This window comes from Stenella coeruleoalba (assembly GCF_951394435.1).
Source record: "Stenella coeruleoalba genome assembly, chromosome: 4".
Classification (NCBI taxonomy): domain Eukaryota; kingdom Metazoa; phylum Chordata; class Mammalia; order Artiodactyla; family Delphinidae; genus Stenella; species Stenella coeruleoalba.
The window spans coordinates 32,002,530-32,023,098 of record NC_137149.1 but is presented as its reverse complement, the minus strand read 5'-3'; the positions used below and the strand labels follow the sequence as shown (position 1 = coordinate 32,023,098).

Here is a 20,569-nt window from a genome sequence, read left to right as displayed (position 1 = left end):
TTATCTATTTTATACAAGGTAGTTTGTTTCTCTTTATCCCATACTCCTAACATGACCCTCTCTCTTTCTCATTCCTTACTGGTAACCACTAATTTGTTTTCTGTATCTTTGAGTCTGTTTCTGTTTTGCTATATACATTCATTTTATTTTTTAGATGCCACATCTAAATGATGTATGTGTATATGTATCAAATCATACAGTATTTGATTTTCTCTGACTCATTTCACTAAGCATAATATTCCCTAGGTCCATTCCTGTTGTTGCAAATGGCAGAATTTCATTCTTTTTTTCTGGTTGAGTAATATTCCATTGTGTGTGTGTGTGTGTGTGTGTGTGTGTGTGTGTGTGTGTGTGTGTGTATATATATATATATATATATATATATATACACACCACATCTTCTTTATCCATTATCTGTGGATGAGCCCTTGGGTGGTTTCCATATCTTGCCTATTATAAATGGTGCTGCTATGAACATTGGGGTGCATGTATCTTTTTGATTAGTGTTGTTTTTTCTGGATATCCACCCAGGAGTGAGACTGCTGGATAATGTGATAGTTTCATTTTTAGTTTTTTGAGGAACCTCCATACTGTTTTCCATATTGGCTGCACCAATTTACTTTCTACCAACAGTGTACTTTTCTCACACTCGTTTCTCACACTCTTGCCTACTTTTGTTATTTTTTGACTTTAATGATAGCCATTCTGATGAGTGTAAGGTATATCTCATTGTTTTGATTTCCATTTCTCTAATAATTAGTGACGCTGAGCTTCTTTTCACATGCCTTTTAGCCATCTGTTTGTCTTCTTTGGAAAACTGTCTATTCCAGTCTTCTACCTATTTTTTTGATTGGATGGTTTCTGACATTGAGTTGTATGAGCTGTTTATATATTTTAGATATTACCCCCATTGTCTGTCATATCATTTGCAAATATTTTTCCCATATCATAGATTCTCTTTTCATTTTGTCAATTGTTTCCTTTGCTGTGCAAAAGCTTTTAAGTTTAATTAGATCCCATTTATGTATTTTTGGTTTTATTTATTTTGCCTTAGGAAACAGATCCAAAAAAGTATTGCTATGATTTATGTCATAAAATGTCCTGCCTATGTTCACTTCTAGGATTTTTATGGTTTCTGGTCTTACGCTTAGGTCTTTAATCCATTTTGACTTTATTTGTTTATATGGTGTGAGGAAATGTGCTAATCTCATTGTTTTACATGTAGCTATCCAGTTTTCCCAGCACCATTTATTGAAGAAAGAGACTGTCATTTTTTAATTGTATATTCTTACCTATTTTGTCATAGATTAATTGACCATTGATGCGTGGGTTTATTTCTGCGCTCTCTATGTGTCTGTTTTTGTGCCAGTACAATGATGCTGTTTTGATTACTGTAGCTTTGTAGTATAGTCTGAAGCTAGGAGCATGATACCTCCTGCTTTGTTCTTTTTTTCTCAAGACTGCTTTGGCAACTGTGGGTCTTTCATGGTTCCATATGAATTTTAGGATTATTTGTTCTAGTTCTGTGAAAAATGTCATGGATATTTTAATAAGGATTGCATTTAATCTGTAGATTGCTTTGGGTAGCAAGGCCATTTTAACAACACTAATTCTTCCAATCCAAGAGCATGGGATATCTTTCTATTTCTCCATATCATCTTCAAATCCCTTCATCAATGTTTTATGGTTTTCAGAGTATAGGTCTTTCACCTCCTCCTAAATTTCTTCCTAGGTACTTTATTCTTTTGATGCAGTTTTAAACAGGATTGGTTTTTACTTTCTCTTTCTGATAGTTCATTATTAGTGTATAGAGAAGCAATAGATTTCTGTATATTAATCTTGTATCCTACAACTTCGCTGAATTCATTTATTAGTTCTAATAGTTTTTGACTGGAGACTTCAGGGTTTTCTATATAAAGTATCATGTCATCTGCAAATAGTGAGTTTTACTTCTTCACTTCCAATTTGGATGCCTTTTTTTATCTTGTCTGATTGTCGTGGCTAGGACTTCCAATGCTATGTTAAATAGAAGTAATGAGAGTGGGCATCCTTGTCTTGCTCTTGAATTTAGAGGAAAGGCTTTCAGCTTTTCACCATTAGTCTGATGTGGGTTTATCATAAAAGGCCTTTATTATATTGATATTTCCCTCTATACCCACTTTGATGAGAGTTTTTATCATGAATCGTTGTTCAGTTTTATCAAATGATTTTTCTGTATCTATTGAGATGATCATGTGATTTTTTTTTTTAAAGTGGTGCATCACATTGTGAATATTGAAGCATCCTTGGGTCCCTGGAATAAAACCAACTTGATCATGGTGTATAATCCTCTTTATATACTGTTGGATTTGGTTTGCTAATATTTTGTTGAGGATTTTTGCATCTATATTCATTAGATATTGGCATGTAATTTTCTTTCTTTTTTTGTAATGTCTTTGGTTTTGGTATCAGGGTAATGGTGGCTGCATAGAATGAATTTGGGAGTGTTCTAAACTCTTCAATATTTTGGCATAGTTTGAGAAGGATAGGTATTAGTTTTTCTTTATATGTTTGGTAGAATTCCCCTTTGAAGCCATCTAGTCCTGGACTTCTGTTTGCTGGGAGTTTTTTTTTTTACTACAAGTTCAATTTCACTACTAGTTATTGGCGTCTTCAAATTGTCTGTTTCTTCTTGATTCAGCCTTGGCATGTTGTATGTTTCTAGAAATTTGTCCATTTCTTCTAGATTGTCCAATTGGGTGGCATAAAACTATTCATAGTATTCGCTTGTGATTTTTTTAAATCTCTGTCGTATCACTTGTTATTTCTCTGCTTTCATTTCTTATTTTGTTTATTTGGGTCTTCTCTTTTCTTTTCAAAAACACAGCTCTTGGTTTTATTGATCTTTTCTATTGTTTTTTTAATCTCTATTTCATGTATTTCCTTTCTGACCTTTATTATTTTCTTCCTTCTGCTGACTTTGGGCTTTGTTTGTTCTCCTTTCTCTAATTCATTAGGTGGTATGTTAAGTTGTTTTTCTGAGATTTTTCTTGTTTCTTGAGGAATGCCTGTATGGCTATAAACTTCCCTCTTAGAACTGCTTTTACTGAATCCCATAGATTTTTGTAGTGTTTCCATTTTCATTTGTCTCAGGGTATTTTCAGATTTCCCCTTTGTGATTTCTTTATTGATCCACTGGTTTTCAGTAGCATGTTGTTTACTATCCATGTGTTAGTTCTTTTCCCATTTTTTTTTCTGTACACTGTAATTGATTTCTAGTTTTATACTGTTGCCATCAGAAAAAAATGCTTGATATAATTTCTATCCTCTTAAATTTGTTGAGACTTATCTTGTGACCTAGTGCGTGATCTATCCTGGAGGACTTCCCATTTGCACTTGAAAAGAATGTGTATTCTGCCATTTTGGGATAGAATGTCCTATAGATACCTAAGTCCAACTGGTCTACTGTGTCATTTAAGACCACTGTTGCCTTACTGATTTTTCTCTGGATGATATGTCCACTGATGTAAGTGGGGTGTTAAAGTTCCCTACTATTATTGTATTATTGTCAATTTCTCCCTTTGTATTTGTTAGTATTTGCTTTACATATGTAGGTGCTCCTGTATCTGGTGCATATATGTTAATGAGCATAATATCTTCTACTTGTATTGATCCATTTTTCATTATATAATGCCCTTCTTTGTTCTGTTACAGCCCTTGTTTTGAAGTCTATTTTATCTGATATGAATATTGCTACCACTTCTTTCTTATTATTTCTGTGCAAGAAATATTTTTTTCAGCCCCTCACTTCCAGCCTGTAAGTGTCTTTTGCTCTGAAGTCTCTTGTAGGCAGCATACAGAAGGGTACTGTTATTTTATCCAATCAGCCACCCTATGTCTTTTGGTTGGGGCATTTAATCCATTGACATTTAAAGTAATTATTGATAGGTATGTACTTACTGCCATTTTATTACTTGTTTTCCAGTTGTTTTTGTAGTTTTTCTCTGTTCATTTCTTCCCTTGTGGTTTATTTTTTTTCAGTAATGTGCTTGTGTTCCTTTCTTGTTAGTTTTTGTGCATCTATTGTAGGTTTTTGATTTGTGGTTACCATGGGGTTCATATATGTTGACTTATAACTATATCTACTTGTTTCAAACTGGTAGTCATTTAAGTTCAAACACATTCTGAAAGACCTACATTTTTAATCCCCTCCCCCACATTGTGGTTTTTGATGTCATATTTCACGTCTTCATGTTTATCCCTTTACTGTTTATTGTAATTATAGTTGCTTTTTTTTTTTTTTTTTTTACAATTTTTTGTCTGTTAACCTTTGTACTGGCTTATTTAAGTGGTTGATCCTCAGTGCTTACTATCTATTTGCCTTTCCTAGTGGGATTTTCCCTTTTCTATAGGCTCTCACTTCTTTTCCACTTAAAGACCCTTTAACATTTCTTTTAGGGTAGGTTTAGTATTGATGAACTCAGTTTTTGCTTGTCTGAGTTCTTTCTCTCTCATTCTTTGCTGGGTAGAACATCCTAGGTTGCTGGGTAGAGCATCCTAGGTTGCAGGGTTTCCCATTCAGCACTTTGAACATATGTCACTCCCTTGTCCTGCAGAGCTTCTTCAGAGAAATCAGCTGATAGCTTTACGGAGATTTCCTTGTATATGACTTTTTTTCTCTTGCTGCCTTTAGAAGCCTCTATCTTAACTTTTGCCATTTTAATTATGATATGTCTTGCTGTGGGTCTCTTGGGTCCCTCTGTGACTTCTGTACCTGGATATTTGCTTTCTTTTTTAGGTTTGGGAAGTTTTCAGCCATAATTTCTTCAAATACATTTTCAATACCCATCTCTCTCTTCGCCTTCCGCAGCCCCTGTAACATGAACACTGGCACATTTCATGGTATCCCAGAGAGCTTGTATGTTGCTCTTTTTTTTTCCTTTCATTTTTCTTTCTGACTGCTGTTCCAATTGAGTGATTTTCATTATTCTATCTTCCAGATCACTTATGCATTCCTCTGTATAACTTAGTCTGCTATTCATTCCTTCTACTGTGTTATTTCAGCTACTGAATTATTTCTGATTGAGTCTTTTTTATGTTTTCTAATTCCTTGTTAAAGTGTTCACTATGTACATCAATTATTTTCCCTAATTCAGTTAACATTTTTATTACAGATGCTTTGAATTCTTTATCTGGTAAACTGTTTATTTTTGTTTCATTATTTTTTTTCACGTTTCCTCTAGCTCTTTCAATTGAGATAGTTCCTTTGCCTTTTCATTTTGCTTAACATTCTCTGCCTTTATGAATTCAGGTGAAACAGTCACCTATTGCAGTCTTGAACAGGTGATTTCATGTGGGAGCATCCCTATACAGACTGCGTGTGCCCATGCCTTGGTGGGAGAGCTGGATTTGATGTTGATTCAAGTTACGTCTTTCCTCAGGGTGTGCCGGCAGCTATCACCTTGGAGGGGGTGGAGCTGAAAATGGAAAGGCTAGAGCTGGCACTGGGTGAGGCAGGACTTCCTCTCTGCTTGGTGGCCATCACAGTTCTATCAGGTGTGTGGTCTGATCCCAAGTTGCTGGAGCCGAAAGCCCTGAGGGCCAGCCTGAGCTGGCTCTGTTCTCTTTAACTGTGTGTTTTTCCCTCTCTCCGCACTGGGACTCTTGCCCCAGAGGTGAGTGAGTGCTGAAGCAAGGGGAACCATTATGGGCTTTCAGGTTGTGCTGGCCACAGACAGAGGTTCGTTGTGCTGCCTGTGCAGGTGCTGGTGGCTCCACTCAGTCGCAGCCTTGGGTGCAAGTCCCCTTTGCTCCTCACAGCTGACCACTGCCTCCAGCCTCTGTCACCCCGCCCTGTTGTGGAATCACTCTTCAGGGCAGGTGGGGCCCCACGGTCTCTCAGCACGTGCCAGGGGTGAGCCGTGGTGGGGCAGCTGCTGTCAGAGATCTGGGCTGCTTCTGAGACTGCTTGATTAAGTTGTTGGTAAATGGCCATCACCCCCTCACCCAGGCTCTGCCCCTGGACCAGGTAATCCCTGCGTCCCATGTTTTTTTTCCCCAGTTATATGTCTGCCTCAGATCCAGTGCCTTGCTGTGACATGGAGTGAGTGGGGCCGTAGCCCTGGCTTGGCTTGGGCTTATGGTGAGGCCACTGGGAGAAACCCAGAAAGCACTAGAGCAGGCCTCACTCTGTCCTACTTTGGGGGCAAGCCAGTGCACACGTGCTCCTCACAAGTGGAGTCCAGGCTTCCCACGGCCCTTTTGTTAGTCTTAGCAGTCCGGCAAGGGGGCCTGTCTCCCCTGGGCAGGACCCCAGGACTGGGGCACCCAATCTGTGGCTTGAACCTGTCACTCCCCAGGGCTGGTGTCTGCCCAAGTATTCTCCCTTTTCCTCCGAGTCCCCTCCCTGGGGCACAGGTCCTAACCCAATTGATTTTCTTCCCAATTATTTGTGTATCTTTCTTACAGCCTTGGTTATACAGGAGTCTTTCTGCCAGTTTCCAGTTAGTTTTCAGTGACAACTGTTCCACATGTAGATGTATTTTAGATGCGTTCGTGGGGGAAGGTAAGCCCCACAACCTCTCACTCTACCATCTTGATCCAAAACCCTCTTGAACGATTTCTGAGGCAATTCCTAGACAAGTATTTGTCCCTCAAGCAATGCTTAATTAACAGCTACATCTGGACCATGAGGTATCTTGAAATACTGAGGTTACAAACATTCCACACACCAAAATATGTTTAATTATTAGCAATAATATATGTTGTGAGGGAATCTGTGTCATATATTGGTATAAGTTTATTATGTATTTTAAAAGCAATACATCTTAAAATATTTTTGTATTATATAATGGGGTATTCTATTCATAACATGACAACCTAGTATAAAATCTCCAGTCTATGGATCACTGGGTCACTTTCATAATAAATTCTTCAAAGCTGAGGGATTCAAAGCTATAAAAAATGTATTTGCTTTTCTATATAACAAACTTTGCTTCCCTAGTGGTATTTAACTAGCCCCTATAGAATTCACAAAATGATATGGCCCTCAAAGTTTTAAATTGTATCCAGAAAGAACATTATGCTTATATTATCCCTGTGGACTACTTGCTTTTGACATGATTCAACTTGTTTTGTTTTCTAGTGTTGAAAGGGGTGGAAAAATTTATCCGTTTAATGAACATTTCTGAAAAATTATTATCAACACAAAACAAGTGAAAAGGAACATGCTTTTAAAAGTTTAGGACTTAGAAGAAACAAAGCCAGCTGTTGGGGGGTGGGGATGAGTCTACTGAAAAAATGAACACAGTTTTATTTCAAGCATTAACGTTTTCAGTCTAAGTAAGCAATATTTGACACTGATTTGAAAAATTAAGAAAATAAGTTCTGGTAAAAGGTAATATAAAGACAGTAACCAACCATAGTAATAGTAATTATCAATGCCACCTAGAAGCCTGATGTGTAAGGCACCACGTGCACACTGCAAAATATGTTTGTGTGCACACAAACAACAGTAGGTCACCTGCAGGAAGCACAGTTAAGAGAACTGATGGGATAAAGAAAAGATCTCTGATCTCAACACATCTGAGTTCTCCCAGGTCTATCACTAATTAACAGACTGGGGCCTCCATTTCTCAATTCCAAAATGGAGGAAGCAGCACTAGGTGACCCATATGGTGCTTTATAACCCATTCTGCAATATTATGAGAAAATACACAGAAGAAGTAATTATGAGGATGAAAGAATGATATACCAACCACCAAAGGTTGGAGAACTTTTTAGTTGAAAGTTGGTAAATTCTCCAGCAATAACATAGCCCCATATTATGTCTCAACCCATAATTCTTGGGGAATTGTTAGCATTTGAGTCCCTATTTATTTCTAGCCATTACTATATTGTCACCAGAAAATTTATTCGCCATCACTAGAGTATCCAGAAGTGTGTTATATCACCACCAAGTTGAGATGTAGCAAAGAAGATTCCTACATCTGCAGACAGGTGCTGGCACTTACACACACACACACGCACACACACACACACACACACACACACACTCTCTCTCTCTCTCTCTCTCTCAACAATCCTGTGCAAAAGCTTTATCATCCCATTAATGCAGATGAAGAAGCTGAAGCTCAAAAATTCACTCTGCTCATGAGCAGAGATGTAAGCCCAGCTTTAAAGCTGGTACAGTTTCCCCGTATCATCATTTAGTGTCATCACAAAAACTAGGTTAATGGAAAATACATATATGCTACATGTATGTAAATCACAGCATCTTCAAAAACATTTAAGAAATCTAATTTCAAAATTATTCAATTCATAGTCATTTGTTTATGATTCATCTGCTACTGCTCCTCAACAAAATGAAATTATCTGTGTGTCTGTTCCATTGGACTGGAAGATCATTAAGGACAGGATATGTGTGTCATTCACATACATATTTCCAACCTAGCACTCTGCCTACCAAATAGTAGTGTTTAATAAATGTGGACTTAATTAGAAACATTTAGGATAAATTTAAGGGGTAAAACAGTAATATTGAGAAGATTCTTGCCATGATATCAGTTTGTTTCACATATTTTCCTTCTGTTACTTTTTTTTGTTAACTTGTGAATTAAAGAAAAGCACCTTTCTTAACTTTTAGTGATAAACCATATTGAGTGAGCCACCAGCATTCTCAGCGAGCACAGCTTGAGAAATAATGGTCAAAGACAGAAACAGAATCTAGGTTGACATCCCCCCTCAAGATCTAGTAAGTCCTACCTCTGGACGACATACCAGAGTTAAGGCTTGTTGATCTCTACTTTTTGTTGTTCTTTGTTTTGTTTTGTTTTACACATCATGGTGTGAGCAACTCAAATACATCTCCAGAAATGGCTTTTCATATTCCCTCTTCTTCCCCACTTTCATCCCCACCCCCATCCCAAGACAGGAGGAAATTAGCTCTTTGGCTGACTATCCAATCTCATGTCCACTGAGACACATTAGGGATTCTCAATGGGGCAACGGTAGTGAATCTGGCTGATGATAGCTGGGATGAGTAGTTAGTTGACCTACCCGCTGATGAGCTCATCCCCAAAGCCATTCATGACTCTAGCAGATGTTCAGACTTCACAGAGTTGTATCCTTCTTCTTCAGTCTCCAAAGCCAACCAGGATCCCATGGAAATCTGTTAAGGAATGTGGCACACACACAGCTTTAAAACAGAGAACAAGGAGAAAAACATCCAGAGGACCTGCTACTGTACTGCTTCCTCACACCCAAAATCATACTACTGTAGCTGCAAATGACTTTGCTATGGAGATAGAGTGCACAGCTGCATGAGCTGTCTGCTAGAAGAAGAATGAAGAAAGAGAGAAAGATTTATACTGAGATCAAAGTTTGCCTGCTTACATGAAGGGAAAATTTCATTATAGCAAATGAATCATAGTGATTCTGAAAGAGCTAAATTGACAGTTGTAAAGACCAGCACCCAATCTTTATCTGCAAGAAAAGCATTATCTATGAAGCTACTTGTCAAAACAATTGTTAAAACTTCACTGGAACAATTCTTTCTTTCTCCAAAGATAAGTAGATAGCTCACACATTCTGGTGCACAGACACTAAATGTTTCATAGAAATTAAGGTACAGTTATCAGGCTGTGGTGGCACTGGATTGGAGTCACCTTGACAAGATGGACTACTGACATATTTTAATCACTTAATGATAATTTAATATTATTGCTGAATTTTGAATGTGTGCACGTATACAAGTATATATGCATGCACAAATACACATCCATTTTAAGTTAAATTTGGAGATGAAAACTAAAAAACTTTGTGCTCAAATCCTAATTGCCCCCTCACCCTAGTTAATGATTTTCTAGGTACTTTGCTCTGGCCCAACTAAAATGAAAGTCATATATTCCTAGATTTTATTTTTATCTTCTAAGAATATTTTTCAAACACGCATTATCAGGGTTTTCAAACCAAAAAGTAATTGTTACACTACTGTAATGTGTGACTTAGACTATATACAACTGTGAAAATTCTATAATTCTAGCTGAATATTTCAGTTTTGATAGATACCATAAATGAGATACAGATCAACTGCATACATCCAGCCAGACATGTTTAATAACATAAGAAACTCTTCTCCAACAAAAATGTTTAGGTAGTCTCTTGATTGGGGTTAAAGCTCCAATGATTTCCAGTCTTATTTTTGTCACATCGCAGTGAGTTTCCAGATTTTTAAATTATGTTACAATTTTTTTCAAATAAAATATGAAATCAAATTTGGAAAACCACTCATGCTTTTTAGTGTTCAAATGGAATATGTACACTACAGATTTTAGCAGGGGAAAGTTTTATAAAGTCAGACAATTCATAAAGCTTTAGAAAAACTGGACTGGAGTCTGAGGGCATGTACCCTTTAAGTCTTCACAACTAAAACAGTGATGGAAAAAAACACACGCACACAAATCCATCAGGGGGATTGCTGCTTAAGCCAAACAAAAACTTATTCTTTTAGGTATAAAATACTTTCCACTTTGATTATTACTCCTAATCCATTCTCCATTTTTCTTTAAGTAGAGCAATTTCCTTTCAAGTGGAAGTAGTTGCATCTTCACATCTATTTGAAAATGCAATTAGATGGAAATATGATACACTACAGCTGGAAAATGAACAATCCATTTTTCCTCTTCCCAGACAAGGTCACACTGCTGAGCACACTCAAGTTAAGCGTGATACAGAAGTTAAGCCATAAATCCAATGAGATGGGAGACTTTGGCACCCAAGCCACAGCAAGGCCCAGTGTCAAAGGGCTCACACTCAGTACTGTCAGACTCACTTAAAAACTTTCAGTTGTTATTAACAAATAACCCCTCTCTTAGAAAAAAAAGTTACAGCATTTTACAGACCAGATAAACAAAAGACACCATCATTTTTAAACCAAAACATATTTTGGGAAAAAAATGTAAGTGAAACTAATTTGCTACATATGTTTTATACATACAGTACATAAGGGGGTTTCTCCAACGCCATATGGAAAGCATCTGAACTTGTAAGACAATGACCTTCATAAATCACTCTAGGCTCCAACTCCAAATTATGTCTTGTTCCCTCACTCATGGGATAGTCACTATATCTTATATAAATTCATTATGTTATATGTGCACAATAATCTATCTCTACCTCTATAAGGAATGATGTCATAACACACAGGCATGGATTTTTACAAAAGGGAACAAGTTCTCCCACCAGATGGGCCAACCTATAGTACTGCTTCTCCAAACACAATATGTTTCACAATGCAGAGTTATCCATGTTGCTCAAAGGAAATACAAATTAATGGAGAAAGAAATGACCACTCTAAGAACAAAATTTTTCTGAGCCTTCCTGGTTTCTTTCTATTCCAAGGTAAATGTAAAATAAAATAGCTTTATATCTTTTCACATACTTTCCTTTTACATATTTCCCATATATATACATTAAAAGGGAATCTATGTTCTACGTAGTAATTTTCATACACATTGAATCACCAGCTACGGTACTAGCAGGTTTTTCTCTAAGCAAATGTCTTGCCATGACAAAGGTTTAAATTAAGGGAGCAGAAAGTTTGTGTCCCTGACTGATGGAAGAAAAAAAGTAAATAGGTATCCTCTACCCTCCAGCCTTTTTCCATAGAAAGTTGCCTTTTACTAACTTCTGACTTGATCCAATCTTTCTTCCATTTTCTGTAGTTGAAGAATGCAGGTTTATCTGTCCCCTTGTTCACTTCCAAGCACTTGGGCAAATGAGCACTGAGTTAAGATGAATACAACTGCTTGGTTCTTCTTCTTTAAGAATTAAGGACCTTAAATCCACAATCTGAAATGAAAACTATATAAACCATGTATAAACCTATAAAAGGACTACTTTTCAGTCCTTTGAAATACGTCTCACTCTCCCTACTTCTATCTCTCTCTCTCTCACTCTAGACCAGGGATCAAGCATGTAACATAAATGCATGAAGAGGCCAGGTCTAAGGCCACAAATAAATAACTGCTGAGTGAATTAAGTGAACATTAATGGCTAGAATGGGGAGTTATTATGAGAATGACAATGTGGAGAAATTATGTCCCATCTGAAGTGGGTAGCTCTAAAACACTGTTGCAAGTCAGGATTGCTCTGGGAGTGGAAAAAAACACTGTATGTGCCAACCATGCACAAGTTGAAAAATTATGTCTATGGGCTTGTTCAGGTCCACAAAACAAAAGTATGCCCTGAGTTAGAAACCTAAATTCGTTGAAGGAAGAATGTATAGCTGGAAACACAAGATGCCAATTAACTAATCGTTAAATAATTCTAGATGTTTTTATAAATATCCAAAGAGATTAATAAAGAATGAAAAAGCAGTGGACTATAATAACATCAAAATATGAGTAATCTCTACTTTTAATATTCAAATTTTGCATGAGACTATCAGGAGTAAGATATTTGATACTAAATTTATAGTTGGATTTATCATCTACTATTTTTAAATATTAGGTTAAGAGATTAAGACCTTTAGAACCCCTAATTACAGAAAGGATCCTGAAAAGCCTGCAAACTCATATGATTACACAGACACACACACACACACACACACAGTACTAAATGTAAAGAAATGCCACAAAATCTGATTTTTTTACTACTATAATTTTGATGCTTCCCTTGAAAAATCAAATTTCTGAAAAATAAATGTCCTTAATGCCCTTGTTTTGTTCAATTATTTGCTAGAAATTCAGCACTATTAGGAAGAAACAAGTCTGTAGAGAAATGCTATACTAAATATTACCTTATAAAGATTCTAGCCCTATTATGAGGAATTTAAAATATTATAATTACACTGTATTATAAAATATCACCATTTCTTTATAATAATTTTATTTTAATCACTGGGTATACATTTATAAGATCAGGCCATTCAATGCATAAAGCTACACATATATTTTCATAAATAATCCCATATTTAATTTTACTTTCACCAACTGCCACCACCTTTAATCACTTGATAAAATCACTGCATCTCGCTCCATTTATAGTCTTTAGGGAGTAACAGGGTCAAGAATTACACCCTCATCATAAATAACTAGAAAGCTAGACAAAATAGTGAAGCAACAATGCAGGACTCTGATCCCTTAGAAAAGGGAAACAAATGAGGTTATCTTACAATTGTCCCAGATTTTGACTGAGGACAGTTTTCAGACCACAGACTAGGAAGGCAGAATGCAAATAGTGCCTTGAAGCCTACCTGAATTAAGGAGACAAATCAGAGTCCAGAGAAGCTAAAATCTCTAAACTGTAGGGGGCAGAGTAGAGAAGAGAAATTTAAAAGTTCTAGAGATCTAATTAAGGGTTCCCTAAGACTTTAGCTGAGTAACACATTTTCATGCACAGAATAAAATACCATGAGTCTGAGAAGAGAATAATTACCAGAGAGCTGTAAGCTAAACAATTTTCAGAGCACACACGACTGATAGTCATCATGAAGAATTCCACAATTCAGAGTGAAGAGACCTCATTACATACATGGGAATTGAGTAGATACCCCCAGAAGGTTATACCTCAGTAGAAGAGCTTAACTAGCCATAAAGTAAGGGTTACTCTATACCTGCCCTAAAGATTTTAAAAACAATCCTTGAAAGGATCTATGTAATCCACAGGTATCCTAACTGCCTGCCAGAACAAAATCTAACAATATTTAAAGACCACAGAATGGCCATCATTAAAATGTCTACAAATAACAAATGCTGGAGAGGGTGTGGAGAAAAAAGAACTCTCTTACACTGTTGGTGGGAATGTAAATTGGTGCAGCCACTATGGAAAACAGTATAGAGGTTCCTCAAAAAACTAAAAATAGAGTTGCCATATGATCTAGCAATCCCACTCCTGGGCATATACCCAGACAAAATTATAGTTCAAAAAGATACATGCACCCCTATGTTCATAGCAGCACTATTTACAATAGCCAAGACATGGAAACAACCTAAATGTCCACTGACGGATGAATGGATAAAGAAGATGTGGAATATATATACAGGGGAGTATTACTTAGTCATCAAAACGAATGGAATAATGCCATTTGCAGCAACACGGGTGGGCCTAGAGATTATCATAAGCAAAGTAAGTCAGAAAGAGAAAGACAAATACCATATGATATCACTTATATGTGGAATCTAAAATATGACACAGATAAACATATTTATGAAATAAAACCAGACTCACAGATATGGAGAACAGACTTGTGGTTGCCAAGAGGGAGGGAGGGTGGGGGAGGGAAGGATTGTGAGTTTAGGATTAGCAGAGGCAAACTGTTGGGCTGGCCATAATATTCGCTCGGGTTTTTCCATAGGACGTTATGGGTAAACCCGAATGAACTTTCTGGCCAACCCAATATTATGTATAGGCTGGGTAAACAACAAGGTCCTATTGTATAACACAGGGAACTACATTCAATATCCTATGACGAACCATAATGGAAAAGAATATGAAAAAATATATATGTATAACTGAGTCATTTTGCTGTACAGAAGAAATTAACACAACATTGTTAATCAACTATACTTCAATAACAAAAATATTTAAAGACCACCAACAAAATTAAGCAGTCAACAAGACCTTCACAATGTCTGGCATCCAAAAACAAAAAAAACAAGAAACATTTATAGACATGCAAAAAGAATTTCTAGACATATGAAATAAAATCAATCAACAGAAGCAGACATGACAGAGATGACAGAATTACCAAACAACAGTTAAAATGTCTAGTTTCAATATACTCAAAGATTTAAAAGAAATTATGGATATAATAAGCAGACTAATGAAACATGAATAGAACTTGTAGATAAAAAAATACAGTATCTAAAATTAAAATAGACACAGCTGAACAAAAGATGAATGAACTTGAAGACAAAACAATAGAAATTATCCAAATGAAATCCAGAGAGGAAAAAAGACTGGAAGAAAAAGAGAAAGGAGCCATAGTTAACTGAGGGACAATATCAAGTGTTCTAACCTATGCATAATTGGAAACACAATTATACAGAAAAGTAGGAGAGGGACAGAATAGTTGAAGAACATCTAAAATTTTTTTCTAATTTAATGAAAACTACAAATGCACAATTTCTAGAACTCAGTGACTCCTAAACAGGATAAGCACAAAGAAAACTAAACCAAGGCACATAATCAAATTGTTGAAAAGCAGACATAAAGAGACAATGTTAAAAGCAGCAGGGGAAAAAAAAAGGCACATTACATACAGAGAATCAAAAATTAAAATAATTACAGAATTCCTATTGCAACCTATGCAAGCTAGAAGACAACAGAATGGGATCTTTAAAGTGCAGGACAAGGATAGGGTTGTGGATTCAACCTGGAATTCTATACTCAGCAAAGACATTTGAGAGAATGTGTTGCTAGTAAACTCTTATTGCAAGTAATTTTTAATTGAAGTTCTTCAGGCACAAGGAAAATATCAGATGGAAACTTGGATCTGTGCAAATGAATGAAGGATACCAGAAATGATAAATATGTGGGTAAATATTTCTCATTTTAAAAAATTTCTTTAAAAGTTAAGTGATTATTCAATGAAAACAATGTATGTGTTGTTTATAACATATGTAGAAGTAAAATGATTAGAGCAGTAACTGCACAAAGGATGGGAAGGGATATAAAATACTTGGAGATATTGCAGGCTCAGTTCCAGACCACTGGAATAAAGCAGATATTGCAATAAAGTGAGTCACATGAATTTTTTAGTTTCCCAGTACACATAAATGTTATGTCTACGCTATACTGTAGTCTATTAAGTGTGCAAAAGCATTATCTCTTAAAAAAAGAATGTACATGGCTTAATTTTAAAATGTTTCAGTGTTAAAAGATGCTAACCATCATCTGAGCCTTCAGTGAGTCATAATCCTTTTGCAATAATAACGTCAAAGATCACTGGTCACATATCATCATAACAAATATAATAATAATGAAAAAGCTTGAAATATTCTGAGAATTACCAAAATATGATACAGAGACATAAAGTGAGCAAATGCTGTTGGAAAAACTGCACCAATACACTTGCTTGAAGCAGGGTTATCACAAACCTTCAATCTGTTTTTAAAAAGGGGGGGGGGGCATTATCTACAAAGTACAATAAAGGAAGGTGAAATAAAATGAGGTTCGCCCATCTACAGTTATAAGCTTCCTGCATCATATGTAAATTGACTCAGTATTTTTTAAGGTAAACTGTGACAAGTTAAAGATGCATAGTATAAACCCTAAAGAAATTGCTAAAAAATAAAGATATAGTTAATACGAAAATAATGGAAATTAAAGTAAATAAATGGAGCACTAACAATATGGAATAATCAGAAAAGGGGGAAAGTAATAAAGAACACATGGAGATGAGATATATAGAAAACAAATAGCAAGATGGATAATTTAAGACAAATTATATTAACAATTACATTAAATGTAAATAATCGAAATAATCTAAACCTTCTAATTAAAAGGCAAAGATTGTCAGATTAGATAAAAAAGCAAGACTTGGCTGTGTGCTGTCTCCAAGAAACCCACTTTAAATATAAAAATACATCCAGTCTAAAAATAAAAAGAATGGAAAAGGATATAAAATGCTATGCTATTCATAAGAAAACTAGAGTAGCTATATTAATATCAGACAAAACAGACTTCACAACAAGGAATATTACCAGGGATAAGGCGGAACATTTTATTATCAATATTATGATAAAGAAGCCAATTCATCTAGAAGATATAACACTTCATAAAACAAATAGACAGAAAATCAGTAAAGGTACAAATGACAGCTACCTTCATTTGCAACTTTCTGACGTGACATTTATTCTATCCTCTTCTGCCATCTCCCTTGCTTTACTAGTTATCTCCCCACTGTCCTGTTTCTTCCATTACTAGTTTACCTCTTTCCTTCCACTTGAGTCAAAAACAAGTTCAGGACTTTTCCATCCTAAAATAAACTTTTCTTCTTTGACCCTACTTTCTTAACTATCTGGGGCCCTTTATCCTTCCTGCCTCTTCATAATCAAGTTTTCTTAAAGTGTAGAGAAGTCTAGGACTTCTGGAAGTCCCCTAGGGCCTGGGTCATCTTCATAATCAAGTTTTCTTAAAGTGTAGAGTAGTCTAGGACTTCTGGAGGTCCCCTAGGGCCTGGATCATCTTTTGCTATTCAGACAAAAGCAAACCCTTCCATCAGATACCCAGCAGTTGCAGCAACAGCAAGTGTTCTTGCAGCATCAGTTACTGAGAGGGACAAAGCACTTTCCTTCTGATGAGGCTAACTCTGGTTCCTATTAGCTGCAGAGGTGCCCAGCTGGTTCACTCTCCTTTGTTCAAAATTTAAGTGAGCACTTACATAACCATAACAACTGACTATTTGGTTACAATTTTAGCTCTAGAAGCTTTACTGATTGTTCCTTAGGGGATGATCTAAGGAATTTCCATATCTGGGGATTTCATACCTGGGAATTGAACCAGGAAAATAATTAAACCCCAGGTCCGGAAGAACGTTTCGAGGATTTCATTCAGCTAAACTCTTCACTTTTGGACCTTCACCAAAATGATTTCCATGCTCACACCCCAACTAATTTTCATGAAAACCATTTTCATATTTCAGTAGTGGACACTTAACTGCTAAAAACCAATGACCAGTTTTCAGTCTTCATGCTACTACACCCCTTTTATAATTCTGACACCATCTAATTCTAAAAACACACATCTCCATTAGCAGAGGTAGACGGATCACAAAGATAATGAAGTTTAAGCTTCAATGCCCTTCACAATACAGAGGATTAACATGTTGGGAGGAGCCCTAGGAATAATTTTTTCACATGATCATATATTTTCCTACTTGAAAAAATGAGCTATTTAACCTCACTTAACTAAAATTACTGTCTCTATCCACCCCTGACTCCCCCTCCAGCATGTAACCCTCATATTAGGTGGCATTTGAATAACCATAGGCATTTTGACAAACAGCTACGGAGAAATTCAGTTGGAAACACATTTAGTTTAAATTTAGAAGGATGTATTTGTATGGTTGGGAATCAGTTTAATATACAATTAGTTACTAACAAGATTTCATAAGCGAGGAAATGGTAGAGGTAGGATTCAAAACAAAGATCGTCTGACTCTAATATTGACAACTTAACAAAACAATATATTTCTTTTTTTTTTTACATCTTTATTGCAGTATAACTGCTTTACAATGGTATGTTACCTTCTGCTTTATAACAAAATGAATCAGTTATACATATACATATGTTCCCATATCTCTTCCCTCTTGCGTCTCCCTCCCTCCCACCCTCCCTATCCCACCCCTCCAGGTGTTCACAAAGCACCAAGCAGATCTCCCTGTGCTATGCGTCTACTTCCCACTAGCTATCTATTTTACGTTTGGTAGTGTATATATGTCCACACCACTCTCTTTGTCACAGCTTACCCTTCCCCCTCCCCATATCCTCAAGTCCATTCTCTAGTAGGTCTGTGTCTTTATTCCCGTCTTACTCCTAGGTTTATTTATTTATTTTTTTTTTGCGGTACACGGGCCTCTCACTGTTGTGGCCTCTCCCTTTGCGGATCACAGCTCTGAAGTGCAGGCTCAGCGGCCATGGCTCACGGGCCCAGCCGCTCCGCGGCACGTGGGATCTTCACAGACTGGGGCATGAACCCGTGTCCCCTGCATCGGCAGGCGGACTCTCAACCACTACGCCACCAGGGAAGCCGCCTAGGTTCTTCATGACATTTTTTTTTCTTAGATTCCATATATATGTGTTAGCATACGGTATTTGTCTTTCTCTTTCTGACTTACTTCATTCTGTATGACACACTCTAGGTCCATGCACCCCACTACAAATAACTCAATTTCGTTTCTTTTTATGGATGAGTAATATTCCATTGTATATATTGCCACATCTTCTCTATCTATTCATCCGATGATGGACACTTAGGTTGCTTCCATCTCCTGGCTATTGTAAATAGGACTGCAGTGAATATTTTGGTACGTGACTCTTTTTGAATTATGGTTTTGTCAGGGCATATACCCAGTAGTGGGATTGCTGGGTCGTATGGTAGTTCTATTTGTAGTTTTTTAAGGAACCTCCATACTGTTATCCATAGTGGCTGTACCAACTCACAATCCCACCAGCAGTGCAAGAGTGTTTCCTTTTCTCCACACCCTCTCCAGCATTTATTATTTCTAGATTTTTTGATGATGCTCATTCTGACTGGTGTGAGATGATATCTCACTGTAGTTTTGATTTGCATTTCGCTAATGATTAATAATGTTGAGCATTCTTTCATGTGTTTGTTGGCAATCTGTATATCTTCTTTGGAGAAATGTCTATTTAGGTCTTCTGCCCATTTTTGGATTGGGTTGTTTTTTCATTATTGAGCTGTATGAGCTGCTTGTAAATTTTGGAGATTAATCCTTTGTCAGTAGCTTCATTTGAAAATATTTTCTCCCATTCTGAGGGTTGTCTTTTGGTCTTGTTTATGGTTTCCTCCTTTGCTGTGCAAAAGTTTTTAAGTTTCATTAGGTCCCATTTGTTTATTTGTGTTTTTATTTCCATTTCTCTAGGAGGTGAGTCAAAAAGGATCTTGCTGTGAGTTATCTCATAGAGTGTTCTGCCTATGTTTTCCTCTAAGAGTTTGATAGTTTCTGGCCTTACATTTAGGTTTTTAATCCATTTTGAGATTATTTCTGTGTATGGTGTTAGGGAGTGTTATATTCTCATACTTTTACATGTACCTGTCCAGTTTTCCCAGCACCACTTATTGAAGAGGCTGTCCTTTCTCCACTGTACATTCCTGCCCCCTTTATCAAAGATAAGGTGACCATATGTGCATGGGTTTATCTCTGAGCTTTCTATCCTGTTCCACTGATCTATATTTCTGTTTTTGTGCCAGTACCATACTGTCTTGTTTACTGTAGCTTTGTAGTATAGTCTGAAGTCAGGGAGCCTGGTTCCTCCAGCTCCGTTTTTCCTTCTCAAGATTGCTTTGGCTATTCGGGGTCCTTTGTGTTTCCATACAAATTGTGAAATTTTTTGTTCTAGTTCTGTGAAAAATGCCATTGGTAGTTTGATCGGGATTGCACTGAATCTGTAGATTGCTTTGGGTAGTAGAGTCATTTTCAAAATGTTGATTCTTCCAATCCAAGAACATAGTATATCTCTCCATCTATTTGTATCATCTTTAATTTCTTTCATCAGTGTCTTATAATTTTCTGCATACAGGTCTTTTGTCTCCTTAGGTAGATTTATTCCTAGATATTTTATTCTTTTTGTTGCAATGGTAAATGGGAGTGTTCTCTTAATTTCACTTTCAGATTTTTCATCATTAATGTATAGGAATGCAATAGATTTCTGTGCATTAATTTTGTATCCTGCTACTTTACCAAAATCATTGATTAGCTCTAGTAGTTTTCTGGTAGCATCTTTAGGATTCTCTATGTATAGTATCATGTCATCTGCAAACAGTGACAGCTTTACTTCTTCTTTTCCTATGTGGTTTCCTTTTATTTCCTTTTCTTCTCTGATTGCTGTGGCTAAAACTTCCA

General features: G+C 36.4%; 1 protein-coding gene across 5 annotated transcripts in view; it reads right to left on the bottom strand.

Moving 5' to 3' along the window:
• The window catches only part of DKK2 (dickkopf WNT signaling pathway inhibitor 2), a 577,744-nt gene that overhangs the window by 421,757 nt on the left and 135,418 nt on the right, over positions 1-20,569 (bottom strand). For all 5 annotated transcript variants that reach the window (XR_013827949.1, XM_079919360.1, XM_079919363.1 and 2 more), the window contains one exon: positions 9,037-9,148. The gene's annotated coding sequence lies outside the window, so the exon portion shown is untranslated. The remainder of the gene's footprint in view (positions 1-9,036; positions 9,149-20,569) is intronic.